The sequence below is a fragment of the Theropithecus gelada genome, chromosome 8 (assembly GCF_003255815.1).
Source record: "Theropithecus gelada isolate Dixy chromosome 8, Tgel_1.0, whole genome shotgun sequence".
NCBI classification, from domain to species: Eukaryota; Metazoa; Chordata; class Mammalia; order Primates; family Cercopithecidae; genus Theropithecus; species Theropithecus gelada.
In genome coordinates, this window is record NC_037676.1 from 104,953,374 (window position 1) to 104,978,013 (window position 24,640).

Sequence of the window (24,640 nt, forward strand, 5' to 3'; positions counted from 1 at the left end):
TTTCCTATCAGGCTATATCCTCATTTGAAAGGGCCTGGAACCAGGGGCCAGGTCTGTGCCCCCTTTAGAGTATGAGGCCCACATACCAGGAGACGGAGTTGTAGAAGGGCCAGCTACTGGCCACCAGAGACCTGACTGGTGTGTGACCTCCTGTGGTGCCTGGCCAATGTTGGCTGATCACAGGCTACGTCAGGGTTGATAATCCTGTGGCACAAGAGCCCCCCACTCCATTCTCCAGAGCCCACACTCCCTAATCTATTATGGCCCTTGAACCTTCTCAAGATAACACCTAGGCAGCTGCTACCAGTCATCAGAGTGGCAGCTATAAATGGAAGCCATTATTCACCCTCAGGCAGCCTCTGAGATCTGTCTCACCATCATCCCTGCCATCCGAGGCATCACTATTTTTGTTTATGGGGAGGCATGAATACCAAACCAAAATATCAACAAGTGAAGTAGAAATTGAGTTGTAAATAAATGATACCAAGTTTATCCAACTCAAGCAACCAATAAACCAACCACTTGACTGGGAGAAAAACATTTTTCTCCCACTCAAATGGAAAAGGCAAAAAGATGGCTTTGTTTATATGCTATGATGTCACTTTTATTTATTAATTAATTAATTTATGTATTTATTTATTTTTAGAGACAGGCTCTTGCTCTGTTGCCCAAGCTAGAGTGCAATGGCATGATCATAACTCACTGTAACCTTGAGCTCTTGGGCTCAAGTGATCCTCCCACTTCAGCCTCCTGAGTAGCTGGGACTATAGGAATGTGCAGCTAATTTCATTTTTATTTTTAGAGATGTGATCTTGCTGTATTGCCCAGGCTGGTCTCAAACTCCTGGTCTGAAGTGATCCTCCTGGTCCTGCCTCCTAAAGCACTGGGATTACAGGCACAAGGCATTGCACCCAGTCAATGCCACTTTAAAATGGGAGTTTGGTATGGACTCAAATGTCTGGGGACAAGACTGCCCCCACTGGGGACTCCTTTACTACAAAGAAACCTCCTCTCCCCCTCCACAGCCCCACATGCAGGTCCGGTAGGAGTCTCCAAATCCCATCTGTCTCCCTGCGCTGCAGTTGCCTTGCTTTACCTGCAGAGTTTGGCATCCGGTAGCAATGTCTTGAACCCCTGGAGTGTCAGGTGAGGAGAGGAGAGGCCAGCACTGTGGTACAATGGAAGGAGGGGACAGGAGGCAACCACTTGGCTTCTCGCCCCAGTTCTGCCACTTACAAACCATGTTACCTGTGATAAGTCAACATTTGGGAGCTTCCACTTCCTCACCTGTTAAAGGAAGTCAAGGCAGTAGTTATTAGTTGCCTGTATGTATCTCGTTGGGATATTGATAATATCATATAACACTGAAAAGGCTAATGTGAAAGTGCTTTAAGTAAGAAAGGGGAAAGTTTTTGTTTTGTTTGCTACTTTATAGCACACAGCCTGGCCCATAGTACAGTGGGGTGTTCAGTAAAAGGTTTGTTGAATGAACAAATGTGAACACAAAAATCTTGCTCCCCTGGGAGTGGAGGGGGAAGTGAGGTGAGGAAGGTGCACACAGGGGGGCCTCACAGGTGGAGGAGATATTGTATTATGAGACTGAAGGGGGCTACATGCTACATGCTTTCTAGTTCCTCTCTGTGTTTGTGTGTTGAATATTTTTTGTATGTATTCAACGTATAATGAAAGCATTTTTAAAAAATTAATGAACAAACAAACAAGTAGACAGAAAAAACCCCTGTGAAGTGCCTTCCCAAAGGAAGCTATTATTAGTGTGAGTACAGCTTTTGCTCTGCCATTAAAACAGTTCTAAGTGATCTCACTTAATTCACAAAGGTTCTATGTTGGGGCCAAACGTTGCTGAAAGGTGGAAGAATTCATGGAGAGAAGGTTATACCAGAAACCAAGATCTGCTTTTTAAAAGGAAACATGCACGCTTATCTTTTTTGGCTTGAATTCACTGCCTTTCACTATGTGTGGTCCCTCCTGTGCCGAGTCAGCACAGGGTTCAGGTAAGCTGTGGTTCTTTGCTTGTGCAGTGGCCTCTGCCTCGCTTCTCCTTGCGAGTCTTACTCATCCTTCAAGACCTATCCCAGGCGTCATCCTTTCCGGGAGGTTTCTCTGAAGCACCTCACTGGATTAAAAAGCATTGCACACCTTAGCATGTCTATGGCAGTGGATCTCCATTGGGGGTGGGTGACCTTGTTTCACTGGGGACGTTCAGCAATGTCTGGAGACAATTTTGATTGTCATGACTGGGGGTGGGGATGGAATGTGTACCACTGGCATCTAGTGGGTAGAGGCCAGGGATGGTGCTAAACATCCTACAGTGCACAGCACAGCCATCCCCACAATAAACTGTCTGATCCAAAATGTCATTAGCACTACTGTTGAGAAGCCCTGCTTGACGGTATGAAGTTATCTCTTTGCGTCTCAGTAAGGACCCATATCAACCTGGGAAGACCCAAGGTTGATTCAGCCTTTTGTCCCAGCACCCAGTACACTGCCATTAACCACACACACAGATACACGTGTGAATATGTATATATAAACTATGTATATCGATATTGGGTGGGGTTTTTTTTGAGACAGGATCTTACTCTATCACCCTGGCTGGTGTGCACTGTTGTGATTATAGCTCACCACAACCTCCACCTCCCCAGGCTCACATGATCCTCCTATCTTTAGCCTCCTACAGGCATGCACCACCACACCTGTCTAATTTCTGTATTTTTTGTAGAGACAGGTTTTTGTCATGTTACCGAGGCTGGTCTCAAACTCCTGGACTCAAGTAATCTGCCTGCCTCAACTTCTAAAAATGCTGGGATTACAGGCTTCAGCCACTGTACTTGGCCTTTTTTTTTTTCTTTTGAGACAAGGTCTCGCTCTGTCACCCAAGCTGGAGTGCAGTGGCACGATCACGGGGCTCACTGCAGCCTTGACATCCCTGGTTCAAGCAATGTTCCCACCTCAGCCCTTCTGAGTAGCTGGGACTTCAGGCAAGCACCACCGTGCCCGGCCAGTTTTTTAAATTTTTTGTAGAGATTGGGTCTCACTGTGTTGCCTAGGCTGGCCTGGAACTCCTGGCTTCAAGTGATCCACCCACCTGGGCCTCCCAATATGCTGAGATTACCGACATGAACCACTGTGCTGGCCTGTGTTGTTTTTTTCATTCATTCATTCCTCTATTCAGTGTAAAGTGCAGTACTTAGCTGGAGATGCACAGAACTAAGGTTCCTGCTCTCAGGAAGCTTGGCAGTCAAATGGAGGAAAAGTTCACGTCAACACCCAGTTATTCACAAGACAGGTTGAAACAGGGCCCTAATAGAGGATAGGCAGAGCGCTCTGGGAGACCTGATGATTAGGTTGAACCAAACTAAGTTGCTGACATGCTACCTTTTTAACTGGAAAAAACAGCAATTTTGTATGGTTCACCCCAAAATGTGGTTTAACCTACATGCTTTGGACTGGGTTGAAGGTGACGATCAGACTTCACAGAGGAGACACAGAAAATGTTTCCAGTCTTGACTTCTCCACTGCATGGTCCTTCCCTGAACACAAGACCATGTATTTTCTTCCCCAACATCACACTTCCTGGGAGAGTGTCTTGCATTTATAAGGCCTTAGTAATTGTTTTGTCGACTAGGGTTCAGGTAACTATTGGTACTGCAAGTTGGTTTTTATTATTGTGACTGCACTTTTACCCCCAGAAACTCTGAAGAACAGTGTTACACAGGCACAAAATTTGTAGTATTTTCCTAGTGGCAACAGGTGTAAGAAAACACAGTCCCCTAATACCACCCAAAGCCACAGCCTGTCAGGGGAACCATCGTGGAAACTGTCAGGAGCTAAAGGTCCAGGGCATAGCTGGTGGCCATCTGGGAGGTCAGCTGCCCCTGGCGGTGTCAGGCAGCCCCATACACACCAGGCCATGAGCCTTGGCCACTTACTCACCTTGTGTTCTGCAGCAGGTGGTGGAAGATAAACAGCTCAGAGCTGGACTCAGAACTTGGCAGAGTCCTGCTTTCAACTATGTGCAGCCAGAAAACTCTGGAAAACTGAACTGTTTATTAGGGTCAAACTTTGGTAAGTCTGATAAAGTCTGGCTCCAGGTGTCAATCTAGTCTCTTGAAAGAATTGCCCAGAAGCTCATTGCTGACGGCTGGATGTTACCAGTGGCATACAGCCTCTGCTTGTGGGTGGAATTCAGCAGTTCGGACACCGCCCCACGGCTCCTGATGCAAGCCTGGGCAGGAGCTAGAGCTAGGGGCTTGAAGCCAAGGAGGAGATAAGCCCAGGGGAACCCTGCAGGCTCTCCAAACATCTGCCAGCTGGACTAGCTCCAGGCCACTGGTGACCCCTGCCATGACACTGGACACCAGTAGCAAGAAAGCCTGCAATCCAGTATGCTTCTCCTTTCCTTTCTACAGGTCTCCTAGAGAGTGGAGCTAGCTCCCATCCTTCCAAATGCAGCAATGACATTAAGGACATGTGTTCACATGGATCACAGTTGGTGTTGGAAAGTTGTCCTACCTGGACATTGCTGTCAGAGCCATGGACTAAAATACTCAGTTCTGGCGTAAATAAAGCAAGCTCTCAGTGTCAAAGACTTTTTTTTTGAGATAGAGTCTTGCTCTGTTGCCCAGGCTGGAATGTAATGGTGTGATCTCAGCTTACTGCAACCTCCGCCTCCCAGATTCAAGCAATTCTCCCGCCTCAGCCTCCTGAGTAGCTGGGATTATAGGTGCACGCCACCACACCTGCTAATTTTTGTATTATTAGCAGAGATGGGGTTTCACCATGTTGGCCAGACTGGTCTCCAACTCTTGGCTTCAAGTGTTCTGCCCGCCTCAGCCTCCCAAAGTGCTGGGATTACAGGTGTGAGCCACAGTGCCTGGCCTTTTTGAGGACTGTTATACGTAAAAGAAAATTCAGACCATGGGCATAACATTCCTTTAGCTGTTTTGCATAGACATGTTTTTTTGCTTTAATATGGGTCCACTGGGAAAAGGTTTGTGGAAATCTGAGCAGCTGATGTTTGTGCACTCAGATTCTTTGGGATCTATCTGTGAGACTTGGTGAGGCAATACGGCTTCCACCATTTCCCTAGGGAAAAGGTTACTCAAGGTTACTGAACTCATGAAGCCATGTGGATTTCCAGCATGTGTTATTATAATCTCACTATCCTTCTGATTTTAAAATGCTGTAAGTCTGCAACTTTTTTCTGTGGTCATCCCTTCCCCAAGGTATCCACCTTCCAGTTTGTCCTATGGAGCATGCTCTTGGCAGAGTTTGGCATTATTTCTTATTGGGGGTTTTATTTTTGTAAAATTGTGTTAAATCACTAATAAGGAAGACTTTGCTTAATTTGTATTTTTGGAGGGAAAGAAATATTTTTTGGTATAACCATCATAAATCTTACCAGCTCGTAAGTGGAGCTTCATTTCCAGATACTGTATGTTAAAGCCACCAATGTTTCAAGAGATTCTAGAGACTATGATGTTTGTTGAATGACTGAGTTTTCCAGCATCATTTCTAGCCTTCATCATATGTTATCATAACAATAATTATATAAGTTATAAAGAGTCTAAACCCATAGTTGGATAAATGAAATCAAATACCCTTCATTTTTTGTAAGGTTTTCCAGCCTGAGCAATGTCTCACAGGTAAAGAAACAACACAAAATTAAGGCAATTACTTTATTTTGAACAAGGAAGTGGCATAATAATTTTGGGAGAAATAGCTGTCTTCTATCTGGTTAGTTATCTACTGTTGCACCTTCTTTTTTTTTAAATTTTTTGAGACAAAGTCAAGCTCTTGTCACCCAGGCTGGAGTGCAATGGTGCGATCTTGGCTCACTGCAACCTCTGCCTCCTGGGTTCAAGCAATTCTCCTGCCTCAGCCTCCCAAGTAGCTGGGATTACAGGCACCTGCCACCACACCCGGCTCATTTTTGTATTTTTAGTAGAGACAGGGCTTCACCATGTTGGCCAGGCTGGTCTCGAACTCCTGACCTCAGGTGATCTGCCTGCCTCGGCCTTCCAAAGTGCTGGGATTACAGGCATGAGCCACTGAGCCCAGTGCACCTTCTTATAAAGTAAGCACCACATCATCTCTAGAATGAGCATCTAACTGCTCATTGGGAGATGAAACTTTCATTCTGGTTTGAGATGAATGCATGGACTCACATGGGGCTACAGAACCACTAGTCTTGACTGAGTTAGAGAAAATGAAGGTAACATGTTTATATTTCCAAGTTGCTTCCATTGTAAAAATAAGTTTTATATCTCCTTTTGTTAGAAAATATTCTGGTCAAATAATCTTGCAAAGGGAAGATAACCTAGCCTCAAGTCCATCATATAAAAGCAAAGAGACAATGATTGATTTTCTGCTCAGTTATCATGTTTAGGACTTTTACAGGGCACATGTTAATTCCCAGGGAACACTGCTATGCTGTTTGTGCCAGAAATTTCCTGTATTCTCCCCAGGCATCAAAAAGGTCACCTGGCCGGTTGTACACAGTCCACACTGGGTCTCCCACAAACAGCCACGTGGCCTTCATATAGATCTTTTCCTCCAGAAGAAGTGATACATTCCTGTGGGGAGAGTGATAATGTCTCCTTACTCCAGAAAGATCCCCATCCATTTGTACTCTTTTATCTCTCACATCAAAGTGCCTGCTGCAGGAGGTGTGGTGGCTCGGCTCACCTTGTAATTCCAGCTACCTGGGAGACTAAGGTGATCCCTTGAGGCCAGGAGTTACAGACCAGCTTGAGCAACATAGTGAGGCCTTGTCTCTAAAAATGAAAAAAAAAAGGCAAGGGCGGCGGGGGTGGCTGGGGAAGAAAAAGAAAACAAATGTATCAGAACTCATCATCCAAGTGCAAATACCCCTCATAAAACATCTTAATCTTTTCTTCATAACTTGATAGTTTATCTTTGCACATGGTTGCTATGTCCATCCAGGAGTAGTTTCTCTCCTTTCGTATTGTTCTAATTCGGAATCATTCTGATATTGGTAAGCATCCAGCTTCTAGTAGTGCACCCGAGGCAGCACGGGTGCTTCAGACCCATGAGCAGAGGAACGCAGGCAGCTGTCCTCGGGGGCTCATCCACATATCAGGACTGGCCATGGCCTCAGATGCCCTGGCAGAGCAGGCCCAGCAAGCAGACGGTGGCTGCTGGAGAGGGGAGGGGTCGTGGTGGTCCAATCTGAAGGTTGGCAAGCTCTCTAAGAAACACTTAAAAAAAAAATCTAATTCATCTATACTAGAGGCTACTGGGACTCCTATATGATCAAGCCCATAGTTTGTTGCAATTAGTATTTAAAGCCTTTTCTCCAAAGGTCACAGGGATCTTTGCAGCAGCTTCCTGGAGGTGGTTCATACCAACTCCCCAGAGTCAACATGTGCCTCTCTTCCCAAGTCTGTGCTCAGAGACCAGGTATTGATAGTTTGAAATCAGCCCCAGTGGAGTATTTACACCAAAGAAATTGCAAATGCCACAAATCAGGATTTTTTTTTTTTTTTTTCCTGGAGATGCTGGTTTTTAAACATTTGCTGCCAGTCCGCCAAACAATTGTCTCAAATACCATATAATAGTAGGTTATGTACCCTATGTCATGATATGTTTTTAAAAACTAACTAGTGGCTACCGGGCTCGGTGGCTCATGCCTGTTATCCCAGCACTTTGAGAGGCCGAGGTGGGTGGATCACGAGGACAGGAGATCAAGACCATCCTGGCTAACATGGTGAAACCCCGTCTCTACTAAAAATACAAAAAAAAAAAATTAGCCGGACGTGGTAGCAGGCACCTGTAGTCCCAGCTACTCAGGAGGCTGAGGCAGGAGAATGGTGTGAACCCGGTGGGGATGGAGCTTGCAGTGAGCCGAGATAGCGCCACTGCACTCCAGCCTGGGCAACAGAGTGAGACTCTGTCTCAAAAAAAATAAAAAGAAAAAGAAAACTAACTAGTGACTGGTCGTGGTGGTTCATGCCTGTAATCCCAGCACTTTGGGAGGCCAAGGCGGGCAGATCACTTGAGGTCAAGAGTTTGGGACCAGCCTGGCCAACATGGTGAAACCCTGTCTCTACTAAAAATTCCAAAAATTAGCCGGACATGGTGGTGCACGCCTGTAATCCCAGCTACTTGGAGGCTAAGACAGGAGAATCGCTTGAATCTGGGAGGTGGAGGTTTCAGTGAGCCGAGATTGCGCCACTGCCCTCCAGCCCGGGTGACAGAGTAAGACTCCATCTCAAAAAAATGAAAAAATAAAAATAAAACATAACTAGTTTTTAAATAGAAAAAGCCATACATGCAACATGTGTGTTGGATAGAGTACAGTATAAACTTTTGTTTAAAAGGGACCTAAAAATATAGTGGTTTAAATAAAATAGAAGTTTCTTTTTCTCCCAGGTAAAGGTCCCAAGTTAGACTTCCCAGAATCATGAAGGCAACTTGATTTTCCTCAATATATTGCTTCTGTCTGTGGGTCTAAGGTGGCTGCTCCAGCTCCCACCATCATGTCTGCATCCCACTGATCCAGAAGGGGAAAATGACAAGGGCAAACTTTATCTATTCCTTTGAAAGGCATGGCCCAGAGATTACACATATCCTTTCTGCTCTCATTCTACTGTCTAGAACTTAGTTACATGGCCTAGTACAAGGGAAGCTGGGAAGCATAATCTTTAGTCTGGCTCCCCCAGGCCCAGCTAAAACCCAGGATTTCTATAATTAAAGGAAGAAAGAGAGAGTGGATATTGGTGGCTAACTAGCAGTTGTGGTCCCTATAGTGTAAAAATTCAAGTGATATGACAGATTGGACAGAGAGCTGGCATCCCTCCCCCAACTCTGGCTTCTAGTCTTCCTCCCTAAAGGGAGTTTCCAGAGTTTCTGTGGCTGTAATAGGGTATGTGTATATGTTCTCTCTTGGGAGGCCACGTAGCCCCAAAGATTAAAATATGGACTTAGATGTCAGAATGCCCTGGGTGTTGATCCCACCTCCATGGCTGACTAGCTGTGTGAACATGGGCAGTATACTTAGCCTCTGTGCTGTAGGTGTCCATATGTAAAATGGAGATGACAATAATACCTACCTTTCTGGGTTCTCATGAAGACGAAATGTGATCATATATAAGTAAACACTCATATAGGGGCTGTTATAATTCTACTTGTATCAATTTAATAACATGGAATGTTTATTTATTTAAAAATAACACCATTGATTTTGTGCACCTCAGCTTTATGGTCCCCTTGGCTCTGTTGCTCAGAAGTGATCAGTTCTCATCACAGAGGAAACAGATGGGTTCTGGAGTTAGAAGACCTGGATTTGAACTAGTATTTGAATTAATTTGAACTAGTATTTGAATTAATCATTCCAACTCTCTGAGTCTGCGTTTCTCAATTTATAAAATAGAGAAAATAATATTATCTCCCAGAGCTGTAATGAGGATCTAACAAGACCATGTAGGTGGAAATGTGTCATAACTATTAAATTGCTATTCCATATCAAATCTGAGAATAACCACATTGGGAAGCATTTTAGAGGTCATTTGGTCCAACTAGTTACAGGGTGAAGGCAATAGGATGGGCTTCTTGCAATGAAACTGACCCAGTGGTCCTGTAGACAGTTTGTTTTTGGTTTTTTTGTTTTTGTTTTTGTTTTTGATAAATGTAGAAATTAACCCTTCTGGTCTTAAAGCTTGATGCTTAGATTGGTTTTATCTGAGTTCCTTCACTCAGCAAAGGACCCCCAGGCCTCTCAAAAAATATCGCAGAACTGAAACTCACAAGATCATCAACGAGACGCCAGGCCCCTCATTCATCGTGATTGCTTCCTTACTCCTACTGAGTACCTGTTTTCCCATATCTTGTTACATTTCTTTCCTGCTGTATAAAACCCTAGTTTTAGTGGATCAAGGAGTTGGATTTGATACTAATCTCCCATCTCCTCACCTGTAGCAACCGATTAAAACCTTCCTTGGCAATAATCATTGTCTCTGTGATTGGCTTTCTGTGCAGCAAGCATCAGGACCTAGACCAAACCCCTGGTATTTCGCTAACAGCAGCACCTGCACACAGAGGCAGGTTGCCGGCAGTCATCTGTACAGATGACTCAAGAATTCACATTGAATTGGTTATTTTCTGTCTCCCTCACTGCCACCTCTCCAGGCAAGGCCAAGCAAACACCCATCCACACGCGAAGTACTGGAATGACCTCTTAAATGATCTTCCTTTTTTAAATTTTGTCCTTTAATCAGCCCATTCTCCACACAACTGTCAGTCATCTTTTAAACAAAACAAAACAAAAGGTCTGATACTGTGTGTCTTCTCTGCTTTCAAACATTTAATGGACTTCCATTTTCAATAATATGATGGGGTAAGCTTCAGACAAACCCTCCATTGTACAATACATACTCAGAATCTTAAAGGTATCAATGACTTGGCAGGATAATAAAGAGTTGTCTGATAGGTTCAAATCCAAGTAAAACTGCGAAGCCAGAAAGGTAAACAGAGGATGGGAGCTATTTTTTTTCCTGAGGAGATTTGCCATAACTGGTGAACTCTGTAATGCACATTATTGTCTGGGAGTGATATTCAAAATGACATCAACAAAGTGAAGCCTAGACCAGATCTAGCCTCTAGACTGCAAGTAGGTTAGGGGGAAATGTGGATAATGGTTGGTGTTCCCTAAACTCCAAGTTTGTGTTTATTACCATTGCACTCTTGATACTGACTCTCAGAGATTTCCCTAAACCCTTGGCTCTATGCCTACCGCTTAAGGAGATTTCTTCTAAACAGGTGAGAGAGTTACATTAGAGAGAATTACAGAGTCTTTATCTTCTAAATGTTTTTTAATTCTCTGGCTTTCTTTTCCCTTCCATGGTTTCTGAGTCATTTCTCTGTTGTTAGGCAAGGTGCCCAACACTTCGTAGCTCGTAATTCCTCTTCACTTTTCAGGAAGTGACTAGACTTTTCAAATCCAGTCTTAGGGCACAGCCTTCTGCTGGCAGAGCTCCCTCACCGGGCCTTTGGAGCTGCACGGAGGCAGAGATGCAGGATATCCAGGTAGACAGACCTTCTTGACCGAAGGGCTCCAGACTTTTAAAGTGGGGAGTATCCGTGTTTCAGTATCTCTGCACCCTAGCTTAGTAGGGAGGGTGGACAAAATGGAAGGACAAAAATCCAAGAAGGACACAGTGAAGATCTGAGAATCAAAATAGTGCAGTGTAGACATTAAGAATCTGGACTTTAGGATAAAAGAGATCTAAGACTAAATCCTGGCTCTGCCACTTTAAAATGGTGTGATCTTTGCCAAATTATTTAAGCCTCAATTCTTTCATCTGTAAGCTAGCAATACTATGAGGTTGAACCACAGGAAATGGCTTTTATGTAATTATTTTCAAATTATTGCCAAATATTTTCAACTTCATATGGGCACAACCTGATAAGTTGGTACCTACCTCATACAGTTGCTGAGAATGAAAGATCATTTATTAAAAAGGGCATAGCAGGCCAGGAGTGGTGGCACGCATCTGTAGTCCCAGCTACTCAGGAGGCTGAGGTGGGAGGATTACTTGAGCCCAGGAATTCTAGGCCAGCCTGCGTAACATAGAGAGGTCCTGTCTCTCTCTCTTTTTTTTTTTTGAGACGGAGTCTAGCTCTGTCGCCCCGGCTGGAGTGCAGTGGCACCATCTCGGCTCACTGTAAGCTCCGCCTCCCGGGTTCACGCCATTCTCCTGTCTCAGCCTCCAAAGTAGCTCGGACTACAGGCACCCGTGACCACGCCCAGCTAATGTTTTGTATTTTTAGTAGAGACGGGGGTCTCACCATGTTAGCCAGGATAGTCTCGATCTCCTGACCTCATGATCCACCCACCTCGGCCTCTCAAAGTGCTGAGATTACAGGCATGAGCCACCACGCCCGGCCGAGAGAGCCTGTCTCTAAATAGAGAGAGAGAGAGGAAAACAAAGGGCCTAAGACAATGTTTTTTGTTTTTTGTTTTTTGTTTTTTTTGAGACAGTCTCACTGTGTCACCCAGGCTGGAGTGCAATGGCGCAATCTTGGCTGCAACCTTCGCCTCCCCAGTTCAAGCAATTCTTGTGCCTCAGCCTCCTGAGTAGCTGGGATTACAGGCGTGAACCACCACACCCTGCTAATTTTTGTTTCTTTGGTAGACATGGGGTTTCACTATATTGGCCAGACTGGTCTTGAACTCCTGTCCTCAAGTGATCCACCCGCCCTGGCCTCCTGAAGTGCTGGGATTACAGGCCACCACGCCTGGCCTCCTAGGACAATTTTTAAGGAGTATTTGAGTAGAGAACTGAAGGAAGTATGTGAACAAGCCAGGCAGAAGGAATGGGGAGTGCAAAGTCTCCAAGGCAGCAGCATGCTTGACAGTGTTCCAGGGACAGCAAGGAGACCATTGTGGCTGGACCTGTGAGGGAGTGGGCAGGACTAGACCACACAGGGCCATGTGGGCCTGTGTGTGTGTGTGTGTGTGTGAGACTCAATGATGAAAACAAGAGCTAATGTTTATTGTGAAGGATATTCTGAACACCTATGCAGCACAGAGTAAATGCTCAATAAACAAAAGTTCAAGAAGCCGAGGATGTAGATGGTCTGCAGGTGAATGAGACACAGAGAAGAAGGAGCAGACTCTAAATAACAGAGCTAGGCAGCACTAAGTGGGACTTGCTAGGGGAAGAGCTGCGGATTGTGCTCCCAGATGCTGTCAAGAAGGACTCTTGGTCCAGGGTCCAGGATAAAGGGCTGTCTCATGGTGCTTGGCTCATCACGCATTGAGGGCAGGCCAGGAGGTTATTCATGGGTGACTAAAGCTGGTAAATTTAGCATCTTTAGCCATTAGGCACACAGACTCTGGACTCAGCTCTCCCAGTTACTTGTTCTGTGACATTGGGCAGGCTACTTAACCACTCTGAGCCTTAGTTTCCACTTTTGTAAAACAAGAGTAATAATGCTACCTGCCCCTTCTGGAGCTGCATGAGGATTAAATGAGATAACTCAAGTAGAGCACATTGTAACAGTCAGTAATTGTTATCATTCCTGGATGCCTCGAGCCCATTAACTACTACTTATGTTCAGGCACTTGTGTGAGGACCAAAGGCTACGTCAGAAGAAACCTGACAAGCATCTCCAGGGCCCAGGAAAGCCTGGATAGGAGACTGCAGGCCTTCAGGACAGGCTTCAAGTCAAGCACTGGGATTAGGGGAGAGAAAGGAGTTGTGAGAAGTGCTTGAAGAGAAATGTAGACTTTATTGCAAACTAGGATTTGATTTTTTGGATCATGAGTTAATGAGGAAGAGCAAATCTCCCCTGGCTTGAGGGAGAATGTAAGGGGAAGGGGGTGATATGTGCAGAAACATCCTGTGCTCCATGCCCCGTATACGCCGCTCATTTAAACCTGGCTAAGGGTCTTCTCGCCTACAAGGAAACTCAGGCAAAGAGGCAGAGCCAGAAGTTGGAATCGACCTAATAATACTTACAGCCTAATATTTATGTGAATAACAAGGAGATCTCAGATATGACCCCTATGAGTTAAGATTCTGTTGGTTGCAAGAAGCAAAAATCAATTGGAGCCAGCTTACGTAAAAAGAGAAAAAATTTAAAAAAAAAATAATATTTGGGGGAGGATCCCAGGAAGAGTCTATCCACTAAATTTCAGAAGGAACAGAGATGATGGAGAGAAACTGATGGGCCCAGCTGTGTTGAGGGACAGGACCTAAAGGACCAACATGGCTGCTAGGCACCACATGCCTTGGAGCTGCTTCCAGAAGATGGGAATTGCTGGACCTGTGTGACACCCCCAGAGCAGTCTGAGACACAGTGGGTTTCTGCAAGATTCCAGAATGGGATGAGGCAATAAGAGAATAACTCTTAATTTTTTATTAAAAATAAATGTAATCACTTTGGAGTTTTAGTCAGGGTCATTACATAAATTTATTAAGTGCCATTGGATAAAACACAGACCACCCAGATGACATTTTTGAGGGTTCACCTATGGGTCTAGGGGATTATCTGGAGAGTACAGGTGGTAATGTATGAGGGTACTGCTCTGGTGACACTACCTGAAGGTTGGGGGACAGTGGGAGTGTACTTTCTGAATTATGAAGGCATTATGGAAGTCACATGACAGGAATTTAGAAAGAGAAGAAAAATGTCAGCCATAATCCCACGACCATAATTCCATCATTCTTGTCACTTCAGTTGCCATCACGGTGTTTGTGCAATTGTTTAACCTGCTTTTTTCCTGTTGGCATGAGCATTTTTATGCTGCTCATAGTCTTCACAACCATGACCATTAATAGCAACACGACACGAATGCACTTTGTATAAAATGAGCAGACTTGGCATGGGGAGGGCAAAATTGACATTTTTGTCAATAAAATACTAATGGTGAATGAAAAGTCCTAAACCTGATGCCATCTACCAGCCGACCTGATTTTTAAGTCATCACCTGTTCCTGAATTCTTCATGGCCATGCTCTTCCTGCCTATTGTGATCTGTGTCCAGATCTGTTGCTTCAAGATGGGAGTGTGCAAGGCATAGAAAGTAAAGCTGGAATGAGATAGAGTCCCTGCAAATTGTCTGGATGTCTAGATTGGTTCTCCACTAGAGGCACCCACCCACTGAGTGAATATTTGGCAATGTCGGGAGAAATTTATGGTTATTACAACTTGGGGTGGGAGAGGGGTGTTGCTGGCATCTAGCGGGCAAAGGCCAGGGATACTGCTAAACTTCCTACAGTGCACAGGACACCCCCACAACCAAGAATCATCCCATCCAAAACATCAGTAGTGTCAAGATTGAGACACCCTGATCTAGACTGGAGTGGAATTTCATTTAAAATGTTAATGGCGGCCAGGTGCAGTGGCTCACGCCTGTAATCCCAGCATTTTGAGAGGCCGAGGCAGGCGGATCACCTGAGGTCAGGAGTTCAAGACCAGCCTGGCCAACATGGTAAAACCCCGTTTCTACTAAAAATACAAAAATTAGCTGGGTGTGGTGGCGTTCGCCTGTAATCCCAGCTACTCGGGAGGCTGAGGCAAGATAATTGCTCGAACCTGGGAGGCGGAGGTTGCAGTGAGCCGAGATTGCGCCTCTGCACTCCAGCCTGGGTGACAGAGGGAGACTGAGTCTCCACATTAATTAATTAATTAATTAAGATATAGTAAAATGCTAATGAAGCCAGGCACAGTGGCTCATGCCTATAATCCCAGCACTTTGGGGGGCCAAGGCAGTTGGATCACTGGAGGCCAACAGTTCAAGACCAGCCTGGGTAACATGTTGAAAGCCAATCTGTACCAAAAATACAAAAAGATTAGCTGGGCATGGTGGTGGCTGCCTGTAATCCCAGCTACTCCAGAGGCTGAGGCACGAGAATCTTTTGAACCTGAAAGGTGGAGGTTACAGTGAGCTGAGATCTCGCCACTGCACTCCAGCCTGGGCAACAGAGCGAGACTTTGTCTCAAAAATAAATAAATAATAAAATGTTAATGGATGAGCACACCCTAAGTTTTGTTTTCTGCCCTTGTTTCATTTGGGAAGAATTCTGATTTTTATTTTTTGTTTTTTTTGCTAAGGATTATGAGAATGAATTATAATAGGTTTGCAAAGGACTTGAAATATAGCACGAGGCAAAAGAATGCAGAGGTTAAACATAAAGACTTTGGAGTTTGAAATAATTTCATGGTTGAAATCCTGGACCACTGAGTAAACTTTCTAAGGCCTGCAAAATGGGATGACGCCTGCTTCCTAGTGCCACGGCAGGGACCAAATGAGGTCATGCGTGTGAAGCACCCAGCACACTGCCTGGTGGGGAGGGAGAGTGCCATGAATGGTGGCAGGGGGGATTATTGTGCCAAAGTTCAGGTTCACAGAGTTTATCACTTCCCTAGCCTCTAAACTGCAGTTGCATTTGGTAAATTCTTATTTCAGGAAAAATAGGTTTTAACTGATTTTTGTGATCTGGGCTTTTGAGATCTAGGCAATGTAGAACAGATATCTGACCTACGTAAATTTTATAGTATGAACTTTTTGGGTGTGAGTTGTCTAACTGAAATATCTAGTATATTTTTCTGGTGATCTTTCTTTTAAATAACTTATTGTGTATTCTCAATTAAGAATTCCTGGGTTTTGGCTGGGCGCGGTGGCTCACACCTGTAATCCCAGCACTTTGGGAGGCCGAGGCAGGCGGATCACGAGGTCAAGAGAGCAAGACCAGCCTGGCCAACATGGTGAAACCCTGTCTCTACTAAAAATACAAAAAATTAGTGGGGCGTGGTGGCAGGCTCCTGTAATCCCAGCTACCTGGGAGGCTAAGGCAGGAGAATCACTTGAATCCAGGAGACAGACGTTGCAGTGAGCCTAGATCACGCCATTGCACTCCAGCCTGGGCAAAAAGAGCAAAACTCTGTCTCAAAAAAAAAAAAAAAAAAAAAAAAAAATTCCTGGGTTTTTGTTTGTTTGTTTTTAACATTCTTCTTTGGTTATTTTGTATCTATTGAGAATTTAAGAGTGGACCAAGCTAAGGTAAAGATTGCTGTGTATCTGGACAAAATTATTGTTCACAGATACGATAAGAATCTTCAGTGCAGTGTAAGGAGATCTTTTATCCCCCATCCTGAGCTAAGTGTCTGATTATCAAAAAGCAGGAGAAGGGCCCAGCGTAGCTTGAAGGCTGGCAATCACTTTATGTTCTACAGCTTGTTCTTGTGTGTCTGAGAATCCATGAGGGGCATTGAACATCCCTTATGAAAAGCATCCTGGGCTTCCTGGGGGAGGCACATTCTTGAGTCCCAGTAGATGGAAAGGGCACACCCAGGACAGCCTGGTGCAGGGGCCATTGCTGGAGGCTGACATGGGCACATTGAACAGGCAAGGGTGGAGAGGGTAGGGTGGGACATGCAGGAATTCTGGCCTCCAAAGAAGAAAGAGGAGAAAGGAGATCCACAGGGTAAGAGCTGCTCCTGACACGGCAAACACTGGTCCTGGAGAAGGAAGATGCAGCCAAAGAGCACAGGGGTGCAGAAAGGGGGGCTTGGGGATTAAGCCTGTTTTTGCCTTTGGAAAGCTGACTCATAGCAGAATATTCACAGCCCTTCCAAGCCGGCATGTTCCTCCTTTCGCTCCTCCTCTCATCCACCCTCAGCATTGTCATGAGGCTCCGTGCTGTTTTTATGAGTTCCTGGATGCTTTGGATCCCCTGGGAGTCCTGGCTGGGAAAGACCACTTCTTTCTTCTTCAGCTGGCCTGTGCTTTGGGGCCCACTGCAGCCCCTGGAGGAGGGCAGAGGAGCACCCATGTGTCATCTTCATTCATGGCCTTGATCTAGCACATTTCATTGTCTTTTTGTGAGCCATTTCTCTTCTCCCCAGAACTTTCAGTGAGCTGAAAAGATAACAGATATGCAATAATTGGTTTGGGTTCTATAAATAGTGTAGAAGAAGAAAAGGGAGAGGGTTATAATAAAAAACAATGTGTGGGAACGTAGTTATTGAAAAAGTGTGAAAATCGGGGGTTGAGAGAAGGGACAAAAGTGAAGCAAACGGCGGAAGAAAGACAATGTGTCTGCAATGCAGCCTTGGTGGGATGAGGCGAAGTCAAAACCAGCAGGCCTTGGAACACGCTCCTGAGATGAGGAGGAAGCACTGAGGGAGCCCGGCCAGAGGATCCTGGAAGTTTTGCATTAGCCTGGGGCCTTCTAAGCTGTAAAACTACAGATCACATAGGATGTTTGGGGAGCGTTAAAGCATCTTTCAGGAATTCCCAAAAGTTGTTGGAAGATTTGTGTGTATTGGAAATTTGTGGTTTTTCTAGGATGAGGGTACAGAACCACCCGCGTTAGTCCATTTGTGCTGCTATAACAAAATACCCAAGACTGAGTACTTTATGAAGAACAGAAATTTACTTCTCACAGTTCTGGAAGCTGGGAAGTCCAAGGTCAAAGTAGCAGCATTTTCCTCACTGGTAAGGGCCGCTCTCTGCTTCTGAGATGATCCTTTGTTGTTGCACCCTCTGGAAGGGGAAAAGCAGTGTCCCTGCAGAAGGAGGAAGGGCAAGCAAAGGAAGCTGAACACTGTGCAGTGTGAAGCCTCTTTTATAAGGACTTTAATCCCATTCGTGAGGAGTGGAGCCCTCATGACCTAATCACCTCTTAAAGACCCCGCCTCTTAATACCATCACATTGGCCATTAAGTTTCAACATCTGAGTTGTGGACGTGACATATTCAAACCAAAGCACCACCCAGGCGGCAGCTGCATGCAGAAGCCTAGATCATGAGAGGAGCTGGACCTCTAGACTGGGAGAGTGGTTAGCATGGAGGTGGTAGGGCAGGCCCTGTGTGGGTGGATGGTCCTGGATGGGTCCAGACTGAGAACAGAGCCTCAGATGACCCCTGGCAAACAAATAAGAGGCCCCAAGTGAAAGGGGATCCAGAAAGAGCTGGAAAGCTGAAAGGGAAAAACCTGGGAAAGAGTGTTATACAGCAACCGAGAGAAATGGGAGTTTCATAAAGAGAGAGTGAATAACAGATCAGATCATGTAAGAAAAGACCTACAGGGGTTTATCGGATGTCAGTAACGGTATGGTCAGTGGCGTCTGTGGTGGGAGCTGTTTCCCTGCAATGGTGTGGTAGGAAACCAGGTGGGGGTATGAAGGGAAATGCCAGGAGAAGGAAGGAGAGAGCTAGTGCCACCTGCTCTTTGAGAAGGTCAGCTTGGAAAAGGAAGCCTACAACACTTACTGGGAGTTGGATGCAGGATCAAAGAGTTATTTTTCCTTGTCTGGTTTTTTTTTTTTCAAAAACCCAGTCTTAGCATGGGTGCAGCCTGATGGAAAGAAGCCAGGACAGGCCAGGGGAGAAGGGTGCAGGAAAGAGAGTGGACAACGGTAGAGCAAAGACCTGGAGCAGGCCATATGGAATGGGATGGAATGCAGAGCCCACGGTGCAGCTTTGTGCATCGGCCTGGAGGATGACAGTTGAGACAATTCATGCCTGGTAAGCTCTCTTCTCCGTGAAGTGGGAAGCGTGCTCAGTCCTGAAGGGACTGGGCCAGGGAAAGGGTGAATTGCCCAGGGAATTGGGGCGGGGTCTACGGGACTGAGCAAGCAGTTGCTACTGGAAACCATATGTTGGTGGCAGCTCCGGGTATCTTGCCTGGGCATTTTCTCCAGCAATGAGACTACCATGGATGCCCCATTCTACCAGCCGGGCTCCTCCTCCCAGCCTCCTGGGACCCAGCCCCTGCCTATCTACCCACTGCCCCTTCAAGAAAGTGTGCCATGCCAGGCAGGGTGTGTGTGTGTGTATGTGTGTGTGTCAACACCTGTCAACACCCCATTGCCTGAAATGAGTCCAGCCTCGTTTGAAAGTTCTCATCACGTTGACCCAAAACCCACTTCCCAGGCAGTCTGTGTTTTGGAGTCCTGATAACTTCCACAAAGCTGTTTTAATTCTACCTTCCAAAATCAGACCAATCTAGGTTTGAATCCTATTTCTGCCCCTCATTAACTCTCTGTCCTTGGGCAGAGTTTTCCATAACTGTTTTCCAGTTTCCTCAACTGTAAAATCAGAATAATAATACCGTCTTATGAGGTCATTGAAGGATTAAATGAGAAGGCGTGTGAAGCATTTTGTACAATGTCTGGCTTATAGTGTGAGATCAATGCACGATCACCATAATAACAAAAAATTAGAGATGATCCCTAATGTTAATCTTATTAAGGTTAACAATAATTATAATCACAGTTCTGCAAATATCTGATGTCCGTGATGTTGCCATGAAACTCTGTTTTCTAGTTTAAAAGTCTCCAGTTCTTTTGACATTTTCTGCTGGGGAAGTTTTCAAACAGCAGCTCTGTTGGAGGGAAGTGGGTCCCACGTCTCTGGAGAAATGCAAGCAGAAAATGGAAGGTCACTCGGCAGGGATGGGGCTGCAACTTGTGATTGAGGCTCCAGCTGGCAAATCCTAGGGGCCCTTCCCAGCCCTATGTCCTTCCAACCTTCTGACTTAAAAACAAGGTCAGAAAATGAAGTGTGCACTTAATGCTACTCAGTATCATAATAGTTATCACTGTCGAGGCCAGGGTTTTAATAGAAACGTCTATCTTCTCAACTCTAAAATTAATGGAGAGTGGTCTCATTAATCTACAAAACCTCAACAGCATCATACTTGATTCCTAGAGCTGTAAAGGTATGTAAAGTGTTACTTTTCTGGATAAAAATAATAGCAACACTTGTATAGATAGTACTTATCCTTTAAGTTCTGCATATTTCACATGTATTAGTTTCCTTAGTCTTCATGAAAACCGATGAGGAAGGTACTGCTGTTACCCTCATTTTATAGAGGGGGAAACTGAGGCTCAAGAGGATGCATGACATTCTTTAGGCCACCGTGCTGGGGAGTGCCAGAGCAGCGCTTGAACCCAAGCAATCTGGCTTCAGAATACTTTCTTGATCACTAAGCTATACTGCCTCTCTGGTGAGGATGGAAATTGTAAACATTTCCTTTTGAGATTTTGTTCCTTTTGCCAGAAAAGTTCAAGCCACTTAAACCAGAAATGAGTTCATTTTCTAGCTACAGTCTTTGAAACCACTTTGTTCAGCCCCCATACCACAGATGAGGATGCGGAGACCGGCTGAGTTTGGGCCTTGCCTGGAGCCCAGGTCTTTGGTTCTCTGCATAGTAGCTTCTCCACCCACCATGCTGTTGATCTTTGTCACTTCTCTTCAAGGGGTTGAATCCGTCCCCCGCTTGGGCATTGAGCCCCGTTTTCTGACCTTGCTGGGTGCTGACAGAGAGGGTCAAGGGAACACAGTTTCCCCATCTCAGAGACTGGTGTTTCTGGGCCACAGTCAACAGGCCTCATCTGAGCCTTTCCAGAGGAGTGGACTCAGTCCTGTTGGTGAGTAGACGCCCCTCTGACCGGGCACCTTGATTCAAACAGGCCCTTCCAGGCCACATGGGGTAGCTCTTTGCTGATCTGCCCCCAGCTTTATCTGTTTGTGCTGAAACCAAATAAACAATCTCACCACTCAGGAAGGGTTAGGAGTAAATTGGGAAATCACTATCAGAGGAACAACTTGATTGGGAACAACTCCAGATGAGTAATTATGACTTCAAAGGGAATTCGCTGAGTCGCTGCAGCTTTGGAAGAGGGACTCTTCACGTGTAAACGGGGCCATCTCACAGCTTTGAGTCTAATAATTTAATTAGCCCCATAGATAGTTAGACGTTATCAAAGCCAGTGCAGCATGTCAAATAGACAGTTTTACAGTCGCCGTGCGGGCGCCTTCATGATCCGTGTTTGTGAATACCAGACATCCTGAGCTGTCTGCAGAGGCTGCAGTGCTGATCAGGGCTCCCCAGGGCTGTACCAGAAACCTTCTTAGCATCTCACCAGGTACCTGTTTTCCATCTGATCTGAACTGGGAAAACTCTGCAGTTCAGCTCTCAAATTTTATTTTATTTTATTTTATTTTATTTTATTTTATTTTATTTTTTTTTTTTTTTGAGACGGAGTCTTGCTCTGTCGCCCAGGCTGGAGTGCTGTGGCCGGATCTCAGCTCACTGCAAGCTCCGCCTCCCGGGTTCCCGCCATTCTCCTGCCTCAGCCTCCCGAGTAGCTGGGACTACAGGCGCCCGCCACCTCGCCCGGCTAGTTTTTTGTATTTTTTAGTAGAGACGGGGTTTCACCGTGTTAGCCAGGATGGTCTCGATCTCCTGACCTCGTGATCTGCCCGTCTCGGCCTCCCAAAGTGCTGGGATTACAGGCTTGAGCCACCGCGCCTGGCCTTCAAATTTTAAAAATTAGTTTTATTCATTTGACTGTTTTCGAACATTTTAAACATACACAAATATAGAGAGAAGGGTCATGAAGCCCCATGGACTCCAACATTCAGCTTCAATCATTGTCCACATTTTTTCCCGCTGTTTTTTGTTTCCTCTGGCCTTCCCTGCCCCCCAAAACAATTCTATTTAATTGCTTGTTGGTTTTTGCTGAAGTATTTTAAAGCAAATTCCTGAAGACATATCATGTCATCCGTAAATACTTCAGGACTGATCTCTAACCAACAAGTCCTTTAATAAAAACGTAACGTGCCAGGTGTGGTGGCTCATGCCTGTAATCCCAGCACTTTAGGAGGCCAAAGTGGGAGGATCATGAAACCAGCTCAACGGTTCCATAGAACTGATGTTTATGGTTTCTTTAAATAAACACATAAATTAATCCTCCCAGTCTTTTTGTTTTTGTTTTTGATTTTTTTGAGACAGGTTTCTCTTCTCTGTCATCCAGGCTGGAGTACAGTGGCACAAATGTGGCTCACTGCAGCTTTGACCTCCCAGACTCAAGGGATCCTCCCACCTCAGTCTCCCAAGTAGCTGGGACTACAGGCACTCACCACCATGCCCAGCTACTTTTTGTAATTTTTTGTGGACACGGGGTTTCACCATGTTGCCCAGACTGGTCTCAAACTCCTGAGTTCAAGCAACCCACCTGCCTCAGCCTCCCACAGTGCTGAGATTACAGGCCTGAGTCACCATGCCTGGCTGGGCCCTCCCAGTCTTAAAACTTGAGAAAGTTACATTTGTCTGATCTGAGTTTCATTCTCAAGAAACCAACCATCAAACCTCCCAGATGGTATCAAGGAGCTGAAATGTACCAGATCACTGTGTCCTGACAATAAGACATCAGACCCTTCACCCCTCATGATTACCTAACTGACCACCTGCTTCCTGTTAACCAACTTCTCTTCCTTACCCCTCCCTAATTCCTGTTTCCCCACACACGGTTAAATTTCTTCCCTGCTATGTAGACCCCTAATTTTAGTCAGTCAGGGAGATGGGTTTGAGACTGGCCTCCCATTTCCTTGGTGGCAGCACCTGATTAAGCCTTCTTCCCTGGCAGTACGCATTGTCTCAGTGATTGGCTTTCTGTGCAGCAAGTGGCAGGACCTAGACCAAACCCCCGGCATTTGGTAACAATCACTTGAGGCCAGGAGTTTGAGACCACCCTGAGCAACACAGCAAGACCTTGTCTCTGTATATTTTTTTAAAAGTATTTATCACAGCTACCACTACCCAAAACTCCTTAACATCATCTAATATCCTGTCTGAGTTCAATCTTCCCCAGTTGTCTCAAAAAAATGCCTTTTAACAGTTGGTTTATTTGAATAGAATCCAAATAAGCTCCACACATTGCCTGCCTGTCTCCCTCCCTTCCTTCCTTCCTTCCTTCCTTCCTTCCTTCCTTCCTTCCTTCCTTCCTTCCTTCTTTCCTTCCTTCCTTCCTTTCCTTCCTTCCTTCCTTCTTTCTCTCTCTCCCTTCCTTCCTTCCTTCCTTCCCTCCCTCCCTCCCTCCCTCCCTCCCTCCCTCCCTCCCTCCTTTCTTTCTTTCTTTCTTTCTTTCTTTCTTTCTTTCTTTCTTTCTTTCTTTCTTTCTTTCTTTCTTTCTTTCTTTCTTTTTCTTTTTCTTTCTCTCTTTCTCTCTTTCTTCTCTTTCTCTCTTTCTTTCTTTCTTTCTGGCATTTCTTAAATGCTTGTTAAATCTGTAACAACTTCCCCTCCCCAACCCACCTCCATTTTCATGCCATGTATTTGTTGAAAAGCGAAGTCCTTTGTCATGTAGTTTCCCTCACTCTAGGTTTGGCTAAATGCATCTTTATGACAGTTAACGCGTTCCATTTATTTAAATTTATGTTTACCATAAAATGAAGAGACTCAATTGAGTCAGGTTTGGTTATTTATTTGCAAGAATTCTCCATAGGCAGTTCTGGGTTGTCTCCATCACGTCACCTCAGAAGGCACATGGTGTCTGGTAGACTCAGTCTTTGAAATTCAGATTGATCAGGGGCTTCAGATGATATCAGCCTGATCCATCCATGCTGAAGTCACCATCATTGCTTGCATCTATTCCTTTATTAGGGTTTGCCCAGTCTGGTTCTAATAAGTCAACCAGACTTACTTTTACCTTTAAAGGATAATAAACTTAAGTTCCTATTAGTTGTGATAGTTCATTTCTAGCATCAGGGTTCTTTTGCTTTATAAATTCTGTATGCCATTTTAAATGACCTTGCTCCTGTTCAGAAATGTTCCCCTTGGGAGAGCAACTGACTTCTCTCCTTCCCTGGGGCTGATGAGCTGAGACCTCCATTTGGGGAGTTTTGCATTACATCAAGGCTAACTCCACAGCACCACCACCAATCCCGAGCCGATTTTGTTAGAAAATCAAATTTTTTGATTGTTTGAGTTCCTTTTTTCCTTTTTCTTTCCATCCCTCCCTCTTTAGATTTGTTTAGATTGTTTAGTTGTTTTAGATTGATGAGACAAAGAGTATTTCCACAGAAAGTCTGAATCCTTGGGTTTCTCATGTCTTGACCCACAGTTCAAGTTGACATTTGTTGGGTACATCCGTGTGCTCAGCTCTGTGCAAAGCATGTTCTCTGTATGTTCTTGCTTGATCACCACAACATCCGTGTGATGTAGGGTGTTCTCACTAGCCCTGTTTTTCCAGTGGAAAAGCTGAGATTCTGAGCAATTCAGACTCTAGAGCCCATGCTCTTAGCCACCATGTCACTGTTTCCCAGGCTATGCTGGGGGCTAGGGGCTCTGTAGAGCTGTG